The 27,503-nt window shown below is 37.9% G+C and overlaps 1 long non-coding RNA gene across 1 annotated transcript in view; it reads right to left on the minus strand.

Moving 5' to 3' along the window:
* Nucleotides 1–27,503, minus strand: part of LOC135176570 (uncharacterized) — a 135,494-nt gene that overhangs the window by 34,606 nt on the left and 73,385 nt on the right. Inside the window, exon 2 of the long non-coding RNA XR_010302734.1 lies at nt 25,761–25,879. This is a non-coding gene — a long non-coding RNA (uncharacterized LOC135176570). The remainder of the gene's footprint in view (nt 1–25,760; nt 25,880–27,503) is intronic.

Here is a 27,503-nt window from a genome sequence, read left to right on the forward strand (position 1 = left end):
CATCATTGCTGTAGCATATATCAACTCTGAAAGTATTTGGACATTCAGATGTATTTCTCATAATTATGTATGTTTACTGTTTAAGCTTCTTAATATTTCTAAGTCAGAATTATTTATCATGCCAAAAACTTGTCAATGCCTTTGAGCTGAATTAATATTGCTGTTCTTACACTTATATTAAATACTAAGCATTTTTAAAAATCTGGAATTGAAAACTATGTGTATATGTATCTAGCACTACAAAATGAAAATTATACTAAGCTGGAGTCATTATAATATTTAAACAGAAAACATTATAATACAATTTAAAAAGTACCAAATTGCTACTTTGTGAATCGAGTAATCAGAGGTCTTATTTCAATGTATGCTTCCAAGGATGTTTCTGCAAAGTTCATTGAGCATGTAAACTATTTTCAATATAGTATGTCTGTAATTTGGACAAATTGCAGAAAACTTGCAGAGTGTTAGCCCTGATTTATGCAATACATAGAAATGGTCAGAAATTATTCAGATGCATTCATGACTGAGTTGTCACTGTTTCTACAAAGGAACAGAAGTGCTGAATTCCTACAAATAATACTTAGAAGGCAAAATATTTTATCTGAGCTGTATTGACTGACTTTGCATGCAAGATGAGAATTACCATAACTTACAAAGCTATGCATGCCAGTAATCATTTGCTGTTCTAATTTACTCTTTATGTTAACTACTTTTCCTGTGTATGCATTTATGGAAACAAGTCTGTAGCTGCATTTTTTAAACTCCAGAATCAATTACAATTTAAACATATTCAGCATACCATACTCTCATATTTCATTAATCTATCATCACTGCTCTAGTATCCTGTTCAAAACAGCGACTGTTGAATTGCTTGCTTTAAAAAGGAATGAACACCAGAGGCCAAATCAAAACCAGACCACAGAATAGATAAACTGGAAGGATGGAAAATGGAAGAGATCATTGTGAACTCCAAGGAAAGTATGATAACTAATAAATTTAAGAAAAATTAGCAAAGGAATTAAAAAACCCCAAACAAACTTATATCCAAGTTTACTTCTCATTGTTAGGGAAATTTATCAGAATACTCAAGCCTGGATACAGGCAAATTTTAAAGCCTAAGAATACTTTTAAATTGAATGACTGGGAATTAAGGGCCTTCTGGTTCAGCATAGAAGGCTTATATCTGTATAAGCCTCACAGTACAGATTACAATTAACTTCTAGGAGCCTGAATAAGGTCAAACCTCTACACATTTCAAGCTTATGTACTCACAAAGGAACAAATATTGTTTGAGTGATAAGAAGAGAGGAAACAGAAAAGAGTTCTGAAAAAGAGTGTACTGCAGAGGTGGCTTATTTTACAGCTGAATACAGAGAAACTAGATATGTTTTTTAGACTTCTGAGTATCAGTTTAAAACCTTAACTCAGAAATTATTCTGTCACTTGTCTCAACTGACAGATCATACTCTCGAATGTATAACCCTGTGGATATGACCACATTGCATTAAACTAGTGTTGAAGAAAAAGGAGTGTGTGTGTTAAAGTCCACCTTTTTGTGCCTCAGAGAATTTCTTTCTTATCTGGAGGGCTTCTTTACAAATGCTGACCAAGTCAAACTCTGCTTAGCTACTAAAAATCAAGCAAGACAACAGCCTTAAGTGATATTGCTGTAGGTAATTCATATACTTTGCAAAAACCTACCACTGAAAATTTTACAGCAATTTTACTTAAGCAACAGTAGTGAAGGGTCTGAACAAAATACTGAATCAAATGCAGAAAAGCATCAAGCATTGCATGAAAACTGAAGCTGAAGGAAAATGTGGGCTCATACAAGTGGAAAAGATGGACAGCAGCAGAAAATGTATTAACAAGTGAGTGCTCACAAAATTACTAAAATTTACATTTCCTTCCCTCTTTCCCCACTAAGGACAAACAAGTATTATAAAAAGACATGATTAATTTTCAAATAAGTTTCTTTTCCAGACAAAAATAGCATTTAACAAACTTCTGACTCTACTGACATTAGTGGATTTCAAGAGAGATGTTGAGGTGTTGGAACGTGTCCAGAGAAGGGTGACAAAGCTGGTGAGAGGCCTGGAACACAAACCCTGTGAGGAGAGGCTGAGGGAGCTGGGGGTGTGCAGCCTGGAAAAGAGGAGGCTCTGGGGAGACCTCATTGCTATCTACAACTACCTGAAGGGAGGCTGTAGCCGGTTGGAGATTGGTCACTTCTCCCAGACAACCAGCAATAAATGAACAAGGGGACACAGTCTCAAGTTGTGCCAGGGGAAGTATAGGCTGGATGTTAGGAGGGAGTTATTCACAGAGAGAGTGATTGGCATTGGAATTGGTGTCATGGAGGGCCCATAGGCTCAAAAATAGGCTTATACATGTCTTGTCTTGCCTGGACGTGTTTTTCTGCCCGTACCAAATGTAAACACATAAATGAACACAAAGGGGCATAACAAACCTGGTGCCATAAAACCTGGCCTGATTGGTCATTTTGCTGGCCAAGGAACCATTAATCTCAGCCCACATTTGATAAATAGGGGTCCACAGGGAAACAACTTGCTTTTAGCTTTTGCATGCCTGCTTGCTTATGCCTACCTGCCTACCTGCCTGCTTGCGTGGAGCATTGAAAGGGTGAGTGCCAGGAGGATAGAGCCAGGCTCTTCTCAGTGATGCCTGATGACAGGACAAGGGGCAAAGTGTGGAAGCTGAGGCATAGGAAGTTTCATTTCATAGAATCAACCAAGTTGGAAGAGACCTCCAAGATCACACAGTCCAACCTAGCACCCAGCCCTGTCCAATCAAATAGGCCATGACACTAAGTGCCTCATCCAGATGGCCAAAGGATCAGGCCCAGCCAACAAGGGTTTAGGAAGGACAGGTCCTGCCTGACCAACTTGATCTCCTTTTATGATGAGATTACCCATTTGGTAAGTATGGGAAAGGTTGTGGATGCAGTTTACCTGGACTTCAGCAAAGCCTTTGACACTGTCTGCCACAGAAGCTCCTGGCAAAGCTGGCAGCCCGTGGCTTGGGCAGATTCACTCTGATATAGGTCAAGAATTGGCTGGAGGGCCGGACCCAGAGAGTGGTGGTGAATGGTGCCACATCCAGTTGGCAGCTGTCACTAGGGTGACAGAACACTGGAACAGGCTGCCCAGGGGAGTTGGGGGAGTTGTGGAGTCTCCCTCTCTGGAGATATTCAAAACCTGCCTGAACTCATTCCTGTGTGAGCTGGTATAGGTGATCCTGCTGTGGTAGGGTGGCTTGACTAAATATTCTTTCAAGGTCCCTTCCAGCCCCTGACATTCCATGAGAATGGCAGATGAAAAAAATCATATCTGTATCTTAAATGTTGAATATTGAAAGTTATCCTGCTATCTTTTAATTAAAAATCCCTCATGAGTCCTCATTTTATTGTAACTTTCTATTTTTACACTTTGAAGTCCTCCATAATGCTTTGCCTCTTGCTATTATCACCAAAGGACTTTCACTAGATCATAAGAGCAGTACTTGAACTAGAGTTCTGCAGACACATAACTATGATAAAGCAGTGATAGAGACACTGTCACTAAGTCACGGGTGTACAGTTCAGGGACCCATAAGTGTGTTTGCAAAGAGGACTAGTGAAAATGCAGCTTATGCTCAACATTAGGACATGTTTTCCTACACAGGCAAGTAAATTTTTTATAGATCATTGTTTATAATTAAATGATGTCATTTAATAGTGCACAAGGTTATTACTTGATTTGGTGATTCAGGGAATAGCAAGGCACTACACAATTACTTGAATTTCTTTTCCATTAAATAAGTGGGTTTTTTTTCTTTTCCTGCACTGTTGTTTACAATTGCTACTATTTTACAGGGTGCTATTTTATCATGGGGGGGTGTGTGCGTAATTGCTGAAAGCTCCTTATAAGCCATAAAAGCATACTAGCCTACTGCTTGTGTGTCAAAATTATAAAAACATGTATGCAGATTCGTGTTTTCTTTGATTCCTGTTATTTACTAGTGCAAACATCTTTAATTTCTTGTTATTTTCCCCTTCCACTTACTAGTGCAGCCATCTTTTTAATCCTTTTTACCCAAGAGTAGGTCAAGAAGAAGCAGCAATAACACTAGACCAGCTTTTTGCAGAAACTAACTTAGAGCCTACAAGATTTACAGGGCAGCAGCTAGTCACAAAATAAACATATTTCTGTCATGTTTAGAGAGCAGCAAGCAGAAAAACCTGATGGGATAGACTTTTATTATACTCTACCTGTACCCATAGTGCAGCTTTTAACTTGACAGAAGCTGTTTTTCTAGATACTGGATATTGAATGTTCCTTTTGAAGACTGAAAATAGAAACATCTAGGTGTCAGGGGCTGGGGGAGAAAATAGGAAGAAAAGTAAAAACAGTAATTTGAGATTTTGCTTAACCTATGCACTCATGTGGACTGAATCATATATATCCAACACCTGGAGAGCAGCTTTACTATCCTATAGCTTTCTACATAAATACTATGAAAACACTGGTGCTATGCAAGCTAAACAGGGAGTCAGGCATGAAATTCAGATCAGAGCCCTATTTCAACTCAGATGTGAAAGATAGGAAAAGAACAAGAAATTTCAGGTGATCACAACTCACCTGACTTTCCTTGTCTGGTTGCAGGAACAACTGCTGAATCAGTGACAAAACATGGGTAAGCATGTCATTTGGCCAGCCATAACATGTTAAGATATCTCTCCTGTTATCAGTAGAATAATTACTTGAATGTGTGGCAATAGCTTGTCATTGGATTTTAAGAGTAACCTACATGAATTGTTATTCTGGTGATGCCTGACTAGATATTCTAAGAATACATCCTTATCCAGGCATGTCTTTCAGTTACAAGAACAAGAGGAATTACATAAGTCTTCATATGAATACTAAGAGTTTTAACAAGTAGTTTATTATTAAAGTTTGTTAGATTTTATATTAAATAACCAAATCATCTTCAGGATGACAGACTAAGAGAGTAAAGCTGGTTTAGACTGATGAAGTTTATACAGATGTGTTTCTGTGTCTCTATTTTTAACCTTATTAATTCAAGACTGGGTTTTCAAAATCAGGTTTCATAGCTGGCCCCATGGATTTATTTATTTTAACATATTTTTCAGTGCTTCTTTTTTATTCTAAGATCTGTGAATGACAAAAAATTAGGAGGGAAATCACTAGGAGCTTAAGACCTCTTCCTTTTAAAAGTGGAGAAAAATATGTTTTCTTTGAGGTCTTCCAATGGCCTTTCATAGAATCATAGAATCAACCAGGTTGCAAGAGACCTCCAAGATCATCCAGTCTAACCTAGCACCCAGCCCTGTCCAGTCAACTAGACCATGACACTAAATGCCTCATCCAGTCTCTTCTTGAACACCTCCAGAGACGGTGGCCCAAACAAAAGCTTCTGGAGGCCCCAAAACAGGCCTGCTCCTTACAGGTTTGTCCCAATAAATAGCTCCTGCCAGACACACAAGGCATAAGAAGGAGGAAAGGAGAAGAAACTGATCTTGTTGTGAGTTGATAAGGACACAGCAGAATTATGGGATTGAATAACAACCTTTCAGTCCCCAGAAGATTTTTTAACCCTGTAGTCTCAACCAGAAAGGAGATGAAAGGAGGGAGAGTTAGCCTTGCCACTAGTTTACAACGAGATAGCAGAATTATGGGATTGGTTAATAAGTTCCTAGTTGTTGTGGTTTTTAAAGATAGCAACAGGAATTAAACTCTCAAATGAAATTGGAGAAAAAATACAGAACTATATTTAGAGAGAAATAGAGAGAAACATTACAAAGCAATTACCTCATCCCTGGCAAACCCCCTTGAATTTTTCCCCCATCCCAAAAACTAAATCTAATACTCCATAGTGCTCCAATCCTCCCCAACCCTCAAATGCCTCTGCCATCCAAAGAGGCCTAAACAAGCCTCTGGAGGCCTACTGCTTACATGTTCTTCCTGATAAAGTGGCTCCCGCCAGACACACAAGGCAGAAGAAGAGGAAAGGAGAACGAACTGACCTTGTTGTGAGTTTATAAGGACACAGCAGAATTATGGGATTGAATAACAATCTTTCAGTCCCCAGAAGATTTTTTAACCCTATAGTCTTAACCTGGGACACTAGTCCATAGAGGATTTTTAACTTTATAGTTCCCAGCCTTTATGAAGACACGAGTGCTACTCTTTTCCAAAGGCTCTAAGGAAAGCAAATTCAGGAGCATGTGCTAAGAGACAGAACACGACAGAACGGAACTGACAACCTTTTGAAAGTAATCAAAATGTTCCTACCTCATCTTTCAAAGTAGTTACCTTGACTCTAAGAAAATAATTTTTTTCCCTCTGGAAATTAAAGAGAAAGAAAGTATTTCTACTTCTATAAAAAGCAAGAAGTGTTGCTAATTCTGAAGGTCCAACTGTATTAAAAGGTAAAATATGTATCAGAAATGACAGTCTCTACTCAAAATAAAGTATTTTATTTCCTCAAGAAAGAAAAAAAAAAAAGATGTTCTCATTCCCTCCTCCCCATTTTCAGCTCCTGCATAAGTACTGATATAATCAGAAATAGAATCCATGTAAACAAAATGCTGTATAAAGACCCATTCTTTGTGTATTTTCAGCTTGATCAAAGGTGTAAGATGCTAGTAGCTTGGGAAAATGAAATTCTACGAGATTTATGGTCTGGCTTTAGATCTGTAGAAGACCAACAACCAAGAAAATTTACATGTTATTTATCTCTACAGTGAAGTAAATGAGATGGGTAAATTACTGTACTTCAGTGTCCTTTCCAGTAATGGAGTGTTTACAAAAAGATTTTACACTGTTGCTTTGGAAAGCAGGGTAGAATTTATAGGGATTGTTATATCAAGCATTGAAAATTCTGGAGCATGTAACTTAATGCTGGTAGTTACAATCAAATATCCAGGGCCATAACCTGATTAGTGAATTCAGAACATGAGTTAGTGAAGTTTGGGGTATTTTTTTTCTAGAAAATTACTTTTTTTTTTTGTATTAGTGTATTCCAAATCACCTCATAGTACCCACTGTTAACATTTCCTCAGAAGAGCATGCTATGGTTAAATCAGTGTGGATCATTGCTGTTCCTCAGTATATTTGTACAATATCTCATCACTGTTTCAGTTCTGTGTCTGTGCTAGAATGATTAAGCAGCTTAAAATTTCTTTAGCAAGCCATTCACTGTTTAAGAATGAAGGAAAACTCTTTCTGTTTCTCTCATAGCTTTTAAATAGCATGCCATAAATGACATGTCTTACCAACAGCATCACCAGAGGATAAAAATGGTAAACCATTTTGTATGACTTACAGATATTTCAAGTGAATTCTCAGGTTTCCATGGCAAAACATATTCATCTGGCATTTTTCACTGTGTTTATTAATTTATTCAAAATCCCTATCTGCAATTCTGTGCACATGCATGCACACGATTCACAGACCTAAATGTACTAAACTCCTATAAATACAATCTTATATCATCACTATCTTGACACACTCCTATGCAAATCTCATTAATAGTTATGTTGGTAGAAGAGCTCAAAAAATTAACAATCCACCCTGCTTGCTCTAGGAAGCGAAATGAACAGATTTGAGATGTCAGGCAAGCTCATTATTCAGTACTTTCCTGAAAGAGTCTCTGATTTATTTTCCTAGAGTGACTTCATATTTTGGCCTACAAAACCAGAGAGAGGGAAATTTCAGATACTATAAGATTCTCTAGGGTTTTTAACATAAGGACACAGCCAGTAGGACTGCAGATACCACTAGATACATGTTACTATAAACAACAGAATGAAACTGTATGGGACTAGGGAGCAGTTGAAATTACAGCTAACCATTGATCACCGTGTTCAGAATGACAATGAAAATGACAATGAAAATGACAATGAAAATGTCACTCTTGAATGACATGAAAGAATGAATTACATTTCTTTGGAGCAGATTATGCTGCTCTGCTGAAACTGTTTTCAAGGTGGGGGAAGAAGGGAAAAGGCCCTGTTCTTTGCTGCGTGCCTAAGCAGATGGGACTATACATATGGATGAAATAATTAAGATTCAGTATATAAAACACACTACACGTTCTGCCCTCCTTGCAATTAAAAGATTTTACTTTAGGCTACGGAAGCACACTCCTACAAAAGCCAACCCAAAATAACTACAAAGAACTTTCTATATGTTAAGCTAAAAAAACACTCTCAAGAGGAAAGTAAGGCATGATATGCCACAACTGTGTTTTTTTCAGCACAGTAATAGCAGAAACATAAAGGTGTTACTCCAAAACAGGATTTATGAGTTAGTTTCACTCATGTTTATATTTTCATCTTTGTGTTTTGTAACACTCTACCTTCAATTAAAACATTTCAAATAGTATTTTAAAATAATATTGTAAGACTAGATAGATATTAAAGGAAACTGAAGTAACAGAAATTAGAACACCAGCTGGACTGCACCACATTTTCTGAAGTAAAAGCAAAATGGTGATCTTTAATATTTTCTGTTATGCTAATGAAACTCAAGTGCGTCTTACAAATGTTGAAGAGAAAATTCAACCTTTAACTCCAGTATAGTCATTAAAATCATATTCTTAAAGCTTCCAAATACATCTTTTTTCCCATAACAACACTCTGCACCTTAATTGTGCAATAGCTATTGTAGCTGGTCTTCCATTTGCCTCGCCTTGCAAATCATGCTTTAGTTGCTACTTCACCTTAACTGAGATTTCCAATTGCTTGCCCTATTATCCTAGTAAATGCAAGGTTTTTTTCTGAACTGCAGATTTGACAATGGAATGTTGAACGATTACTCTAAATTATGGCTACTTTTGAACATAGATTCCCCTGAAATAATCCAAAACCAGGATGAAAGGCTGGTTTTTGTTGTAATCTGTGATAGTCTTAAATGACTTATAGACGTTAATGACTCTTGCTGCATGCTAGGATGTCATGCAAAATCTAGGTTTCCTGCAGCCATAAACCCAAGTGAAAATACACAGTGCACATTCTTGAAAAGTTAAGAGCATTTTTGTAGAGATTTTGCAATCCATTACTGGGAACTTTATAACTGACTGTGTAGTTCAAGAAAAAGATAAATAAACATGCCATTTCATAAGCCTCAAATGCACCCTATTATGAGACAGTAGCTAAATACTTCATAAATCAGCATGTTTTTTTAACAATAACATGAAAACATTTTTCTTTACCTACCACTAAGTCAACTAGTAACACTTAAGAATTCCTGATGCACCACTAGCTATGATTCTGCTGAGAAAGAGGAACTTAATATACCTGTTAAATGCAAATAGGTTGCAGGTTTCTGAAATTCTGAATAATCTAAAAGTTTTCCTTCTGCTTCTAGTCAGTCAGAAATGATTACTTCACTTACAATAAATTACATTCATCATTTCAAGTTAATACATGTTAAATGAACGATAGAGATTCAATCCAAACAAGATGTCTGACGTTCTGTTCCTGTTTCTTCTTCTGGAAAACATATATTTGATTTGACTATGCATTTAAAAGTTGCTCTCTCGTCTGTCACTCATCCTGGCAGCCCTTCACTGATATTCTGTGTTCTGAGATTAATACAAACTCTGCAGGCTCCTTATCCCCAGAGTAAAGAGAATTGGAAATAGATTCAGCCAGCTGCCTTCAGAAAAATTCCTTGTGTGTCCTTGCTAAAAGGGAAAGCAAAGATTTTCACATGAAGAGCTCAAATAAAAGCACTCTCTTGCCCCAGAAAAGGCAAGTTTTGGAATAATTTTCAAAATCAGATCTGCAATTTAGAATTTTATCTTCTGTTAAAGAGTTGTTAGATGCTACATTCTCCCTATCGTGCCATGTGGTGAACCTTCACATATCTAAGAAAGCAGACAGGTTAAACTCTAACTGAACAAAAACAGAGATAATGTTTGGAACTATGATGATTTTAAAGTCTGAACTATCTTTTTGATGCCACTCAAAACATGATAAGCTACTGGTGGTTACATCTTTTCTCTCAAGTAATTCAACAGCTGTATCTGCTGAGAGATGGAGAACACATGGCAATTTGGCCTGCTGATCTAATTTGAGTTGCGGGTGGAACCAGTTCATACATGACTGACTGCTTCATTGGGAAATCTGGCCCAGATTACTGTATAACATAGAAATTTGGACACTATTTTAGGATTAAGTGAAAGAGTTTAGCCTGATAGCACATGATAATATTCTGGCCACTAATCTTTTCATAAAACTTCATCCTTAAAGACATTTTTTGGGGGAAAGACTTCCTTCCTCTGAGTGAGGGTTCATGGCTTTGATTCAAGTAAGACAAGAATGGACTTTAAGAGAGCTAACTTTGCCCTCTTCAAAACCCTACTTGGAAATATCCAGTAGACTAGGGCTCTTGAAGGAAGGGGATCCCAAGAGAGATGGTTAATATTCAGACATTACCTCCTCCAGGCTCAAGAAAAATGTATTCCCTTGAAAAACAATCAAAAAACAAGTAAGTGAGGCAGGAGACCTGCAGGGATAAGCAAAGACCTCATGATACAACTCAAAAAGAAAAGGGAGGTTTACAATGTATAGAGAAGTTCTGGTTGGTTGGGAAGATTGTAGAAATATTACCAGAGAAAGTAAAGATACAACAAGAAAAGCCAAGGCCCACATGGAAGTCAGTGTTGTCAGGGAAATGGAAGAAAACAAAAAGAGTTTTTGTTTCCAAATACAAAAACAACAAGGAAGATCAAGGAAAAGGTGGGTCCATTAGTGAACAACATGGGAGATATGGTAACTGAAGATGCAGAAATGGCAGATTTGCTGGATGCCTTCTTTACTTCAGTCTTTACTGCTTAGACAATCCCTGAGGGACCTCAGCCTCTGAAAGTAAGGGAGCAGAATTGGAGAGAAGAGGACACTCCACTAGTCAGCCAGGACTGGGTTAGAAGTCACTTGTGCCAAGTGAAAACATACAAATCCATGGACTCTGATGGGTTGCATCTGCAAGTGCAGAAAGAACTGGCTGATACTCTTGCTGAACCTTTCCCCATCATTTTTGAAAAGTCATGGAGAACAGGAGAGGTGCCTTTTTTTGGTGGTCAGCAGCAATAAGATAAGAAGCAATGGCTACAAATTGGAACATGGAATGTTTCACCTCAACATGAGGAGAAACTTCTTTACAGTGAGCGTGACAGAGCACTGGAACAGGCTGCCTAGAGAGGTTGTGGAGTTTTCTTCTCTGAAGACTTTCAATACCTGCCTGGATGCATTCCTGTGTGAACTACCCTAGGTGATCCCTTGGCAGGGAGGTTAGACTCCATGATCTCTGGAGGTCCCTTCTAACCTCTAAAGTTCTGTGACTCTGAATTTCTTGGGAAAAAGAGTTAACACTAAACATTTGCCTTGTGCAATGGCTCAAGTAAATGCCACTCATAAGGGTCCAAGATTTCCTTGTGTGTTTTGTAAGAAGTTTAAATGTATAGTTTTGGGGGCAATTATTATCTCTGTGTTGAATCCAGTCTACATTTATGATTAGTTTAGTCTCTTTTTTTAGAGGGTAATCCTTTTCTTCATGTATTGTATAAAGGCCATTAAAAAATACTTATTAAAATGGATGGTAAAATTATTACCTTTAAGAGCTGCACAAATTGGTTTCAACTAGAGGTTTTAAAACTGAATAATGATTTTTCAGCCAAACTGAGAAATGCAATAAAGCAATATCAACCTAACAGGTCCAGGGCTCACTCTTTTAGGTTTATATATAGATAGGAGATTGAAATTGAAAATCTAAGCACAACGACATTCATAATGCTGTTTTTCACTTTATCATAAAAAAACCCCAAAACTCAGAAACCTCAATACTGTCACCAAATAAACTGCCATTTCTTGACCAGCTTCTGTAGCTATTAGTCAATGCAGTGCTGTAGCTTTTCAAGATTACTTGTGAAGAAGTGCACCAAAATATGTGCTAAGTCAGTTTGTAATGATGATGTCATTATATTTGAAGTTGCATCATATTTTCAGCTCTCTGGTATGCTGACTGCTGCCAAGTGGGAAGGAACATGTGATTTAAAAATCATAATAGTTAGGTACAGTAGGAAAAAAATTTGAAGTCTCAAATGGGAGTTGGATACTTAAAATTCCCTTACAGCTCTTGCTGATAAGACTTCTGTGAATTTAGTATATTAAAAAAGAAATTCTCAAGAGCACTCTATTTATTTAGCTGTCTTTCACTTTGTGTATCTATTTAGCCTTTGAAGGACAATAAATAGGAGCTAACCTTAACAACATGAGGAACTTAACCTGAATTTTTTCAATTCAAATGACAGTATCAACTGCTCACTGTAAACATGCACAAGGATGTGACTGACTGGTCTGAGAGAGGCTCTGAGGTGTATTCATATCCTATGGAGGTGTGCATCAGTCACATACATGGACCTATTTGCAAGTACGTAAAGAGGAATGATAAACAGAACTCATAGCTGACTCAGGGGGATTATAGAGTCCCATCAAACTGTGTCACTGAAGGAGGGAGAAGTAAGGAGAATTCCTACAGGAACTGCAATGATCACAATGAGCAGTTTTGCACAGATCATGGTGCTCGGGTGACCTCTAATTACTTGAATGGAGCAGGAACCTCCTGTGGACCATCTCACAATGCTACATTGAGCAGAATCCTTACGAGACCAGACATCAGTGATGCAGTTTAAGTGATATTTAGTGTGCATGAAGAGGAGTAGACACCCCAAATCCCCAAGAAATCAAGGAAATAAGAAAAAAAATCCCAAACTGTCACATAAATCATTCCTAATATCTCAAAACATCTCATTCACATAAATGTTTCAAACATGCATCATAATTGAGCACGAAGACTCATGTTTTGGCAGCACTTATCCTGAGAAAAACAGAAATTCAGCAGGCTTGACACAGCAGCAACTAGACTCAGACACTCAGAAAAACGAGGCACTGGAAAGAATGTGGTCACCTGCTTCATGGCAACAGTTTATATAAAAACATTACAAATGCATGGAGGTCCATGGATGTGTAAATAAAGAATAAATCAGATCTTGCAGGTTAATGTGTCCTTTAAATAAATAGCAGAATTTGAGTGAGCTTGTCTATTTTGTGCTGATGGTCATATCTCACAGTTACAATGATAGATAAGCATGCTAAGGGAGCAATCATCCACATACATTTGTCTGGCATTAACAAGAATCAAGAAGAGAGTGGCACAGCAAGCTCCTACTTTCAATAAAAAAATATATATAAGGTGTTAGAGTAGTGCATTCTAAGATACAGAGTGTAAGCTTTCAAACCTGAAATCACTTAATGCAGCAGTCCTTCATCACACAGAAATCCTGTTGAGGACAATGCAAGTCTTGCTTGATGAAAGGCTGACAAATTCGTCCCAAAGATGTGATAAAACCAAGTGTGGTTATTTCTGTTTGTTTTATATTGTCATACTTACACATAAATAAGCAAATTTCAAACACAACAGGAGAGCAATAGAAAAAAACATGGCTTCAGCAAATTGCTAAGCAACATTTCAGTTTCTGTAAGTCTCACTTACAAGCCTCTGCCAGACCAACAAATAGTGGAATACTTGGAGAAGAGTTCTTAAAAGTCACCAAAAAGATCAGCAGTTCATAAATCTATATATAAAAATAGAGACCAACAAATTATTTGCACCACTGATTCAGGGACTTCTTTAAATAGCTTTCCCCATCTTGAGCTACTGATAGAACTAGAACCTATATTGCATGTAATACAAGTAACACAGTATTAATGATACAAGCAATTGGATAAATATCATATGTATTAATAATGTAGGTAACAAGATAACTACTGCTTCCTTACTTTACAATATAAGCATTACTTGACCACCTTGAGAGGAAAGATGATGACAGATGGTTTTCACTGATTTTTGAATTCTAAGCCAGCAGTGTCAAGATTTGTTTCCTGAAATTAGCCTGGTTTTAGACAAACTGGGAACTTAACAGGTAGATTTAATATCAAAGATTTTCCACATTTTATTTTCTGCTGCCAAATTATGAACAATTTTAGGCTTAAGGTGAGGAATTTTTACTGGGTTCCTTTATCATAGAAAATTCCTTAAGGAATGAGTGAGTTAAGTAATTTACACACAAAGCTCAACTCTCACTAAGAATGTGTCCAGGTACTACTTCATTGTTATCTATCAAGATTACATCTCACTATCTCAAATACGATTAATACATATATTTCTAAGATACTGTTTGAAATGGAAAAGCAACATTCTCAATTTCAGATGGAAAAATGCAGTGGTGGAAATCAAATTACTTGTCCAAAGCCACACAGAAAGTCTGTATCACAGTGTTTTCAGGTCAAGATCCTGCTTCCTTCCAACAGAACTAAAGAAACCTCTAGATCCATGAGCAATAAGGGGGGGACCTCATTGCTGTCTACAATTATCTGAAGGGAGGTTGTAGCCAGGTGGGGGTTGGTCTCTTCTCCCAGGCAACCAGCCACAGAACAAGGGGACACAGTCTCAAGTTGTGCTGGGGGAAGTCTAGGCTGGATGTTAGAAGGAAGTTGTTGGCAGAGAGAGTGATTGGCATTGGAATGGGCTGCCCCGGGAGGTGGTGGAGGCACCGTCCCTGGAGGTGTTCAAGAAAAGCCTGGATGAGGCACTTGGTGCCATGGTCTAGATGACTGGCTAGGGCTGGGTGCTAGGTTGGACTGGATGATCTGAGGTCTCTTCCAACCTGGTTGATTCTGTGATTGATTCATTTCTGTGAACATGTATCTGGTTGCAAAGCTGGAAGTTTGCTAACCTTTCTAAACTCAGAACTTTAGATAGCACCTCAGAGATGCACTTTATTACGTTCAGATCCAGTGATGGTAACAAATCTCAATAATTTATGTGGCATACTTTGAAATAATTACACATGGTTAAATATATATATATATATATAAAATAAATCTAAAGTCCAGTCAAACAATGCTTCTCTATCAGTAAAACTATTTAAATATGTTGCAAATCTGGCTACTACTGTCTTTCATTATAGCACTTGTCATATTCATAAGCACGGACTAAGACCAAATCAGGACGCATGTCCTCCAATTTCTATGCTTCTTACTTCACCTGCTAGAAAAGAAATGTTCTTTAGGACTAGATTGTATAACCTCACTATTATTCCTCACAAGAAGCCAGTCAAAGTTTTTAAAATGTTTTTATTCCAATGGCTCACTAATTACTACTTCTGCTCTTTTGCACAATAGAAACAAACCACAAAAATAACTCAAAAACACCTACATAAACTAGTTTCTACACTTTTCTCTCAATGATCTTGAAAATGTCTGAGACATACAAAAAAAAAATCTCCTTAGAACATTTAAGCATATAAAATCACATCATATTTCACACCAGAATCTCTTTACTTCTCTCCTAACTAGGCACCAAAAAAACCCAGAGGAAAATGCAGCTTGGACATGACTGCTGTAGGTCATCTAGTGCTGTTTCCTGCTTACAACAGGGTCAGCTGTGGGGAACTCATCAGTGACAAGGTGGCACAACCTTCTCTCACTTTCACAGGCTCACAGGACATTAGGGGTTGGAAAGGACCCAAGGAGATCATCAAGTCCAACCCCTCTGCCAGAGCAGGACAGTATTATCTAACACATACCACAAAAACACATCCAGACAGGCACTGAAAGTCTCCATAGAAGGAGACCCCACAACCTGTCTGGGAAGCCTATTCCAGTGACTTTCAAAGATGTTGTGAGCAAACAAACGAATTAAAGATCCTATGTATAAACTTAACTCCTTGTGTATTATCAGCAACTATGTCTTAAAAAAAATTACACTCACATCAGGTATCTTTCAGTTTAGAACTCTGAATATATAGGCATTGAATAAAGGAAGGCTAAGTACAGATACAACAGAAGGGTTTTAACATTAGTTTTTTTTCAAAGTCAGTCATAAAACGTGTTTATCTTTAGTAGCAGATTGTATAGTTTTCATTTCTTAGCAGAAATGCAACACATCATGAAGTGTGGACAAAGTTCAAGCTATTTGTAAGCTAGTTACAGTTCAAAACCCCTGATATTATTTGAAAGTGTAGTTGTCAGTGTGGCCTCTGTAAACACATTGAGAAAAGCAATTACTTGAAAATATCTTAAAATGCTATTTTGAACACTGTTTAAATGCTGTTTTGACAAACAAAGCCTCCTTTTAAATTAATGGTACATTTTTGTAATAGCTGAAATTCATGAGTCATATATAATAACAGAAAAGTATTACTTGAGTTGCCTGGTATGTATTTCTCTTTAGTCAGCAAGAAATGATTCAGATGTTAAGTGATGAATGATTGCTCTATCTGCAGTGCCATGTTCTGTTACAGCCTCCCCTCAGCAGCTAATATTTCTGAAATTCCTAAAACACCTAAAAAAGTTATTATTGCTGGCATCAGTTGAAGCTGTGTTTTCCTTCTCAAATCACCTTTTTTTTTTTTTTGGTTAATATTTTTAAACTCAATTGTGAATGGAAAAAAAAGAAACTCAAGTTCCACACAGTACTGAACACATTTCACCTTTGCGGTCAGTAAGACAACCAGGCTTCTCATATTTAAATTTCTCTGTGAAAATGTCATGCAGCTTTACATACCTTAATATAGATTAAGCAGAATGGGAAGATTACCTAATTCTGATTTTCAAGGATCAGTTAACTGTTACATAAGTAAAATGATATTTTAAATTCTCCAAGAAAGGCTAACACCATCTGCAGTGACTCTTCTTTAAGATACCAAACGTGGAAGCTAAACATGTCTCATACTAGGCTTCCCTATGCTAAGCTGGTAAATTTCATCTTTAATAAGTGAAATTCATCCTCAGATTTTATCAATATCTACCAAATGCAATACTTTGCCAACGTGGCTAATCTAACTTGACCTACTATTGAAGATCATTCTGTTTGAAAGTAACCACTGTCTGATAACTACTGTGAAGAACTATTCCTAGCTTGGTAGCATATCGTGCTGATAAATGGCAACCCTCATAGAATCATAGAATCAACCAGGTTGGAAAAGACCTCCAACATCATCCAGTCCAACCTAGCACCCAGCCCTAGCCAGTCAACTAGACCATGGCACCAAGTGCCTCATCCAGCCTTTTCTTGAACACCCCCAGGGATGGTGACTCCACCACCTCCCTGGGGCAGCCCACTCACTTAAAAAAAACAAAACAACAAAACAACACCAAAAAAACCCAAACAGTTTGAATTCTTATATATATTAAGAGCTTTTCAAGCAAGGAAAAAAGAAGAAAAATATCCTAATAAGTTAGAGACTGTGCCCAAAGTCAAGAAAGATCAGAGGTGAGAGGATTCATAATCAAAGAGCTGATTTCAGAGTGTCATTGGCATTCTTTAGAACTGATGTGATAGTGCCAGCTCATACACATTTTTTGCTCTGTTGAGCATCATGTTCTGTCCAGTTAACTTGCAATGATCTAATGAAGAAAAAGACTGATGGGAGGCTTCATTCATTGCTGTCCTCTCTAAAAGCCATTGGTATCAATTAGGTCACTAGTCTAAAGGGTATGAATCTCAATTCATTTCAATTAAAGTCAGATTTTAATTGAGAAGATCAGTTCCTGGACAGTCTGTTGGCAAGTTACCATGTGTGCTGCACAGTAAAAAAGAGGTGTCTCTTAATGTATTGCTTTCTCTCTGTCTTCAAAAGCACATAGCTACTAGATGGGAATTTGGTTCATGTCCTATCTGGATCCTAAGTAGGTTTAAAAATACACTTGTCTCTCAGAAGTTTTTGTTTGTTTGTTTGTTTTCATTTTACTTTGATAAATCCTTATTTTATCAAACATCTTTTAATCCATTTGCCCTTAAATTAGTGATGTCTAAGTTTCTTTATTTGTCCACTGAAAGAATTTAACTTAAACCAAATTGTAGTATAAAGGTAATGCCAATGAGGTGACATTTAGAAGTTTGTGACATATGCATGAGACTCAATGATCTCTTCATACTTCAAAGGGTACAGAACAGTGCAATAATTAATAGAGCAGACACATATTTTCCCCCGCAATTCCTCAGTTTAAAAGCTTTATATCATGTTATTCTGCGCACAAAGTATTAAGACAACATTATTTATTTCCCAGTAAATTTTAAATGCTATTCTTCTAACTTAATTAAAAATGCTGGTTAGGGAGGATACTTGAACTCCAGTGTTTAAGTGTTACTCATAGTTGCCTCTATCATTGTACATTTTTCCCCTCCTCTGCTGTTTGCCCATAAATTTGGTCATGGATCCACTCATAACTCTATTTACTCTGTTTCATGGGAAAGTATTCTCTTTGTCTTCTTCCTGGCCAGGGGAGTTACTGTTTTCCAGAAAATTGTATCCTAATTTAGCTGTTTACATGTCAGGATATTTCATACAAAGGTGCTTTGTTTAGTAAGTGTTTGTGAGACAAGATAAACCACCTTAGCAACTGAACAACAGAAGCACTTTTTTTTTTTCTTTCCATGGAAAGGATGTTCAAGAAGTATGCATTATTAAGGGGAACAAAAGTACCAAGTTGCATTTAAAATCCCACTCTGCTGGTTTGAGGCTAATTGGAATATTTTAATGAGATCAATGGAGAGCAGCCAGGAAGAAAGGGACTGGGGGTACTGGGAGACAGTGGGCTGAAGATGAGCCAGAAGTATGCCCAGGTGGCCAAGAGAGCCAATGGCACCTGGCCTGGATCAGGAACAGTGTGGCCAGTAGGATGAGGGAGATTATTCTTCCCCTGTACTCAACACTGGTCAGGCCACACCTTGAGTGCTGTGTCCAGTTCTGGGCTCCTCAATTCAAGAAAGAACTTGAGGTGCTGGAACGTGTCCAGAGAAACCCACCAGGCTGTAGCCAGGTGGGGTTGGGCTCTTCTGTCAGGCCACCAGCAACAGAACAAGGGGACACAGTCTCAAGTTGTGCCAGGGGAAGTCTAGGCTGGATGTTAGGAGGAAGTTCTTGCCAGAGAGAGTGATTTGCATTGGAAAGGGTTGCCCAGGGAGGTGGTGGAGTCACCATCCCTGGAGGTGTTCAAGGAAAGCCTGAATGAGGCATTTAGTGTCATGGTCTAGATGACTGGCTAGGGCTGGGTTCTAGGTTGGACTGGATGATCTTGGAGGTCTCTTCCAACCTGGTTGATTCTATGGTTCTGTGAAATCATAGGTTGTAAAAAGAAAATAACGATGAAGTCAGTATCAGAGATGGAGGGTGAGGTCAGAGAGAAATGCAGCTCAGAGCCCAGGCAGTGTTCAAACATCGAATGTCTTATCTATGTTTATACTCTTGTTCTTATACATCTCAGCAAGCCTATGAGTGAAGTAGACATCACCATTGTTTCCCTTTCATAGCCTGTTATCTAATCCTTCTTATCAAAACATTCTAGCTAGCTTTGAACTAGCACTCCTGAGCACTATATAAGGATATATATGTGGTTAGAATGGAATGTATTTATGGATTATCTGACAATGTACTTAACCTACAGTTAAGTAAAACCTACATTTTTTCACAATGTCAAAAGAATAATAGATATTGTGTCAACTGTCTTACTGGATCTTTCTATCCCAGTTTTACAACATGCTTAAAATACTTTGTACAGTAAGACAGATATTTATGATAGTCTTTTCTCAAGTTTTTGATCTTTGCAGACAGTAATAAACATATGGATTGAAAAAAAAATGCTAACTTTGCTGAAGAAATTTGCAAACTAAAAAAATACTTTAATGAATCACAGAATATATCTAGTTGGGAGAGACCTTCAAGATTGTCCAGTCCAACCTTTGACGAGGTGTCCTCTCAGCCTCCTCTTCTCTAGACAGAACAACCCCAGCTCCCTCAAACTCTCCTCCAGGCTCTTCATGAGCCTGATTCTTTGGACATGCTCCAGGACCTCAATATCCTTCCTATAGTGAGTGGCCCAGACTTGAACACAATACTGGAGGTATGGCCTCACCAGTGCTGAGTACAGGGGGAAGATCACCTCCTTTTACTTGCTGACCACAGTGTTTCTAAAAACAAGTTATATAGTTATTGAAGAACACCCTTCAAATAACAAAAAGGAAAGAAGACACAAAAAGTAACTATTGTAGCACACAATCAAGCATAAACTATGAAAAACTTGCTAATAAAAGCCAATGTTAATTACCCAAATGTTGGAGTTCTGCCATGAACCAGCATCTTATATTTCAGCTCATTCAATGAGAAAAGTTGAACTGGGTATTCCCTAAAATTAGTTTTCTAGGCCATCCTTAGTATAGACATTCCTCTCTGACTTGAGGAGACCTTGTCTCATGATTTGTAATTTACAGAAGTGGCTGGAGACAGTTACAGGCTTCTTATGTACACTGACAGAGTCAGCTGATGCCAGAAAAAGCCAGAGGTGCCAGGTGTGTCAGTGGAGAAGGAAAACCTGGCATGACAGCAGTAAGGAATTTGAGGGAAAATCTAAAATAACCCCTCACTTCTCACAGCTTCACAGAACTATCAGGGCTGCATGGGACCTCAAAGATCATCCAATTCCAACTCCCCTGCCATGGACAGGGATACCTCACACCAGATCAGGTTGCTCAGAGACCCGTCCAGCCTGGCCATAAAAACTTCTGGGGATGGGACTTTCACAGCCTCCCTGGGCAACCTATTCCACTGTCTCACCACACTTCTTTCTAACATAAAATCCAAATCTACTCACTTCTAATTTTGCTCCATTCCCCCTAATCCTATCAGTACTTGACATCTTAAAAAGTCCCTCATCAGCTTGAAGCCCCCTTCAGATACTGACAGACCACAATAAGGTCTGCTTGGAGCCTTCTCCTCTCCAGACTGAACAACCCCAACTCTCTCAGTGTGTCTCCATAGAAGAGGTGCTCCAGCCCTCTGATCATCCTTGTGGCCCTTTTCTGGACACACTCCTGTAATAAGGGCTCCAGAGCTAGATGCAGTACTCCAGGTGGGATCTCACCAGAGTGGAGTAGAATAGCTGAATACTCTCATTGGAAATTACATGATCTCAAGATCTGCCCTCTTCCTGTATTGGCTGAAAATGTTTAAGGTTGTTTTTTCTCTAAGTGAAAAAAATAACATCAAGAATTATCAGTTATAAAATGTTTCATGCCTTTTTTTTGTTTGTTTTTAAATTAAAAATCTCCCAGATTACATATTTAAATATGGAACAGTTTCTGCTGGCTAAGCAGTTACTACTGGAGACTAGGCACAGCTCCTACCTTTTAAATCACCACTACTTATACTTAAGATGATGTATGACATCCACACAGCTGACAGAATTTGAACTATGAGAAACTTTAGTCAGTGACATTGGCATTAATCAGCTAAATCTGACTTTGAACGTTGCCTAAAGAAGCACAGTAGCAGTGGGATTTGGCCTGGAATGGTTCTGACACTTAACAAAGGCCACTGCTTGTCACTGTCACAGTGGTGTGACAGTGCTTGCTGTGATTTGCTTTAGAGCAGTCACTTTCCTCTCTGGAAAAAGATGCCCCATCTGCAAAGAATCCCAGGTTATTTGAAAAAACACCGAGTAGGATTTCTCATTCCAACTTCTTTGCAAAGCAGCTCTTCTCAAATTTACCTGCTTGCAGGTGCAACAGGTCTCCAAGACAGTAGCAGGACACATGCAAAAGATATAGGAGAGTCCATATTCTGTTTATAACCCAATGCATAAGGAGTCAAAGTGGGATGGAGAAGAAAAAGAATTATCAGTTGACACTTTTAATACATGGGTGCCATGGTTACCTCCAAAGAGTGGTGCTTTATGTTTAGTAGGCATTATGTAAGATGGATGATTTGAATGTAAGTTTAAGAAAAAGAAACAGACAAACCCCCTGTACCTTACTCAAATCAAACAACTTTCAGGTATTACATTAAATTAATAAAATATTCAATATACCAGTCACTTACTCTTTAGGACTAACGCACAGAGGATTCACATTGATAATTAAAACACAGCATACAGCTAAATGATAACATTAAAGTGATAAAAATAAGGTAGTATTACAATTGCAAAACCAGCTAAATCTGCACTGCAAAACTTATTTGTCCACAGAGTACGGTTTATGTCAGGTATGTTCCCAGGACAACAGACTCACAGAACTTTGAGCATTCCCTTCATAATTGTACTTTTCATTCAGCTTAAGAGCAGCTGAAACACAGCTAAATATTATTCAGCTTATGAGCAGCTGAAGCACATCTAAATATTATTCAATCTGTTAAAATAACACAAAAAACCCCCTATTCAGTTATTCTAAGAACTTACACACTACATAGGGGAAAAAAATGCACAGTAATGACAGAAAGTGACCACATTGCTGTCCAATAGTTTCATGCTGAGTGTTCACTTGAACAGAATTTAACCAAATTAGAAGAAAATGCACATGGCAATTCCACATTTTTATATGTACATTTTTGTAATTCCCAGAACACATCTGGCTCCCTTTACACTGATTTTAAGGTACCTGATTTTAAGTCAAACAATTTTTATTTTTGCATGCTGAATGTAAAAGTTCTGAAATTATTTTTTGTATTTCAGAACCAACTTTCTAATTTGCCCCTGATGTATCTACTAGGTGCAAAACATGAATGAAGCTTGAATTAATTAGCCACTAATTCATCATCCATCATAAATACTTAAAGCCACCGATACGGTGAGATTTGCACACTCCTCCTACTGAACCCTGTTGGACAGTAGGGATTCTGCATTCCCATTTTGTTAGACCTGTTGTAGAACTGAGATGTTCTAAATAAAAAAAAATCTGAATGTAAATAACTCTACTTTTTTGAATAATATCATTATATCAGCTCAAAGGCATAACTTGGGCTAAAGAGTAATTTTCGGTATTGTTTGGAACAGGAGAATCTTTTCCTTTGATAGATGAGGTCAGCACAGCAGGTACCCAAGGAACCACTACTCAGCCATTATGGGAGCTAATGGGGCAGATATAATCTGATAAATGTACAAAGAGGTTACATCAACTTCTGCATTCATATATGCATAAACTATGATGCGTGATGCAAGCTAAAGACAGCATGCTTAGAAGTTAAAAATACATTTTGCTAAGAAGGACCTGAAGGTATATGTGGAAGAATATGATAACAGACAAAGGAAAATTAAAGAGAGCTAAATAACTTAACGACTGCTGCACTTTTAATTATATTCTTCTGGATTTATTCAAAGACAGAGTTGGTTGCATGATACTTGTTATGGATGTATGACATGAGACCTAGAATAACTTGTTTTAACATTATGAATATTTGTTTCAGTAAAGTACTCATTATGCTGCAGGCTCTTTCGATTTTCAATAACCTCATCTGGCACAGACCATGAAGTAATTTGAAGAGAATGACCACTACTAGGAAGCCCAGCTCCAAGCCCTCTTACATAAGTTACATACTGCTGTATACTGCATGCTTCTGAAGCTGCATTAGTTTTTGTGGGTTTACTCTCAACTCTCTTGACTCAGCTAGGCAGACTAGGCTTTATGTTCCAAAGGTATGAAAATTGCTTTCAAACTTCTTAGGGCATATATGTGGTAGTTTTTTGTTTTTTTTTTTTTTCAGAAAAAATATAAAGGAAAACAAACAAACAAAAAACCTGCCAACAAAACACAACAAATTATTTGTTACTCAACATAAAGCTTTGGCTTTGTCTGTAGAATTAGGCTTTGGTAGGCTTTTCTTTCTGAGGTGTTTCATGTTTATGGCAATAAAACCAGAAAGAGCATAAATTGAAGTTTAAGATGTTGTTGCTATCCAAATGAATACAAAATTTCATCAATATTATGGCTTGTGCTATAGCACTTCAAAAATACTTTAAACAGATGGGCTAGTGAGACTGCCATTCATGCTTTATCAGAAAACAGGCATGTTTAAACTGCTGGCTGAAACATACAATATGAAGTACATTCCACATACAGCTTGAGAAGAAATGTCTTAGTCACTAAGAAACTATCAAGTAAAAAGCTAACATTAATGGCATATTTCATCATAATTTCTTGTGAAGAGACCACCAGCCAAAGGAAAAGATATTTTCCAATGCAACCTCATCCATGATTTCATCTTTCAAGTGCTTGAAAACTAGTCATGTACAAATATCCTATAAATCAACTTCATTTATAGGCTCCACAATGACTAAAACCACGATGATAGCAAAATATTATGTGCAAAAACTTCAGATTTTGCTTTATATGACAACTTAGAATTCAGCCTTTTTACTCTGTAATATGAAGAAATTCTTTTGTATGAGGCACAGAAGAATTCTTGCACATAACAAATAAGGAAATGGAGGAGGCAAATCTGCCTCATGGAAGGAAAATCTAGCATTGGAAACTACTTTTTGTGTTTATAATCACTAAACATATGGAGATTTCTTAAATTCCCATTGTGTAGCACAGAGAAAGTTAAGCTCACACATGGTTATTTCACAGAATCACAGAATTAACCAGGGTGGAAAAGACCTCCAAGATCATCGAGTCCAACCTATCACCTAACCCTTCTAATTAACTAAACCATGGCACTAAGTGCCTCATCCAGCCTTCTCTTAAACATTTCCAGGAATGGTGACTCCATCACCTCCCCAGGCAGCCCATTCCAATGCAAATCACTCTTTCCATGAAGAACTTCTTCCTAACATCCAGTCTAAACCTGCCCTGGTGCAGTTTGAGACTGTGTCCTCTTGTTCTGTCACTGGGCTCCCAGCAGAAGAGACCAACCCCCACCTGGCTACAACCTCCTTTCAGGTAGTTGTAGAGAGCAATGAGGTCGCCTCTGAGCCTCTGCTTCTCCAGGCTGAACGACCCCAGCCCCCTCAGTCTCTCATCGTAAGGCTTGTGCTCCATACCCCTCACCAGCCTTGTTGCCCTTCTCTGGACACATTCGAGCACCTCAATATCTTTCTTAAATTGAGAGGCCCAGAACTGGACACAGTACTCAAAGTGTGGCCTAACCAGTGCCGAATACAGAAGCAGTATGACTTCCATGGCCCTGCTGGTCACACTATTCCTGATACAGGCCAGGATGCCATTTGCCTTCTTGGCCACCTGGGCACACTGCCGACTCATGTTCAGTCTGTTGTTGACCATAACCCCAGGTCTCTCTCTGCCTGGCTACTCTCCAACCACTCTGTTCCCAGCCTGTAGCAATGCATGGCATTGTTGTGGCCAAAGTGAAGAACCCATCACTTGGACTTGTTAAAACTCATGGCATCGGACTGTGCCCACCTATCCAGCCTGCCCAGGTCCCTCTGCAGAGCCCTCCTACTTTCTAACAGGTTAATACATGCTCCAAATTTGGTGTTGTCTGCAAACTTACTGCTGGTGGACTCAATCCCCTCATCCAGATCATCAATGAAGATATTAAAAAGGATTTGTCCCAGCACTGATCCCTGAGGGTCACCACTAGTGACTGGCTGCCAACTTGAATGGCACCATTTGAAACCTTCTAAGAGGTAATGAGTCATGAAGTTAGAGTCTTTCATTCCACCTATCTACAGAGGAGTATAAATTCAACTCATTTAATGTCTTCCACAACTACTTTGTAATCATTCCTGTTCAGTCCATTACCTGAGACAGATAACACATCTCTGCTGTCTTAATATCACAAAAAATAGCTTATGGTCAGATTTTAATCTTATGGATTGGCATTCATGAGCCTCAACTGATGATTCTTAAACAGGTATATTCATTGGTTATGTAACTCACTTTTTTTGTTGAATCAAAACAAGTTGAAGTCAATACATCTCTGCCAGCTGTGTCTGGAAACACTGTAAGGAACCTGGAGCATTTAATTTGCCTTCTCCTTTCCACATTCAATCCTTTTTCTGTAATAGAATGATAAAAGAAATAAAAACATTGAGAAATTCCATGAGTTATTATGAAGTTACTTCCATTCAACTTAGTTAATGACTTTCATCCTGGTATTCAATACTAATTATTCTAGAAACAAACTAATTCATAGTAAATAAAAGTGGCTTGTCAGCTTATTGGGTAGGAAAGGACACACACAGTGTTCCCTTATTTAAGGTACCTCCCACATTTGTAGGAAGTTCTATCAAATATCTCCAAAATTTATTGCTTGCTTTTATATGCTTTCAGTAAAGTAATGACTCTTTCCTAGTTTTACTGTTAAGTTTTGGTGACAAAATGAAGCTGCTTTTAACCTAGCTGACAGCAGTAGTCACAGCTGCACAAACTGGCTGCTGGCATGGTAAAAGGATTCACCGACAGCTCCTTCAGCCAATGTATGTCAACTTTACTGCCACCCCAAGCTAACAAGATCAAAACTGCATCAGTACAACTGCAGTGGCACCTGGCTGGATACCTTAGCTGCACTGATGACATAAATTATGTTTGAAGGCTCCTCAGTTGCACTGTATTTTGTATACTTGTCCTCATCAGCACCCAATAAACTACTATGAGATTTTTTTTCTGTTTGTAAATGAAGTCTGACACACAAATCCACAGAAGCTGCTGAATATCTACAGTGATGAAGGCCATCCCAACTAATTTAAACTAATAACAGGCGTTCTCTTGATGCTGGCAGACTTAAAATCAAGATAATAGACACGATTCAATGTAACAGAAATGAAGTTTATTTTCTTGAATAAGAACCATGAAAGGTGGCAAACTTGTGGATATAAAAGTAAAAATAGAACTTCTCAGAAGCTCCAATACACAAGTCTAAATTAGTTTAGTGTGGCATGAGCTCTAATGGCCAAGCTGGCTTTTCAAAAGTTTACAGAATGAAAGAGGAGGAAGGCAATGAAGGCTTAATTAATCACCCTTACATGACTTGTTTCCGGAGGATAGCCTTCAGCGCTTCTTTTAACTCAGGGCTTTGAAAGAACTAGAAACCCCAAATCTCCTTACGACCCTCATCTGCCCAAATAAAATCCTTAGAGTATCAGATGCTCTGCTTAGCTACATTATTTCTGTGGAGAAAAATTAATTACTACACCAGAGAGAGCAATCTAGCAAAAAATTGAAAATACAGAAATCGAGCTTTTTTATTGAAATATATTTTGGCAATTAAGCTTTCAATTATTAGCAATAAAAAACAGACCCCCTGTGAAAGTTGAACATTCAGGGTTCAACAACAGAGAAATTAAATTTAAAATATTCATTGTTTTCATGTTATAGACACATGATGTATTTTAAACTAATTTTCAAAATCTTAGTCTGGTGGTTTGAAGCAAGCTAGAACATTTTAGTGAGAAGGATTAGATCACAGGCTATGGGAGAGAAACAGTGCTGATGTCTAATTCACTCATAGGCTTGCTGAGAGGTATAAGAAGAAGAATCCAAACACAGATAAGGCATTACTCCTTTTTCTGCCTGGAAGCATCAAGCTGCATTTCTCTCTCTAGCCTCTTTGCCATTTCTCTGATTAATCCACTTTGCTTCCTAACCCCCTGGCCAAACCTCAACTCTTTCTTGGGACTGGGG

Source organism: Pogoniulus pusillus, chromosome 6, assembly GCF_015220805.1.
Source record: "Pogoniulus pusillus isolate bPogPus1 chromosome 6, bPogPus1.pri, whole genome shotgun sequence".
NCBI classification, from domain to species: domain Eukaryota; kingdom Metazoa; phylum Chordata; class Aves; order Piciformes; family Lybiidae; genus Pogoniulus; species Pogoniulus pusillus.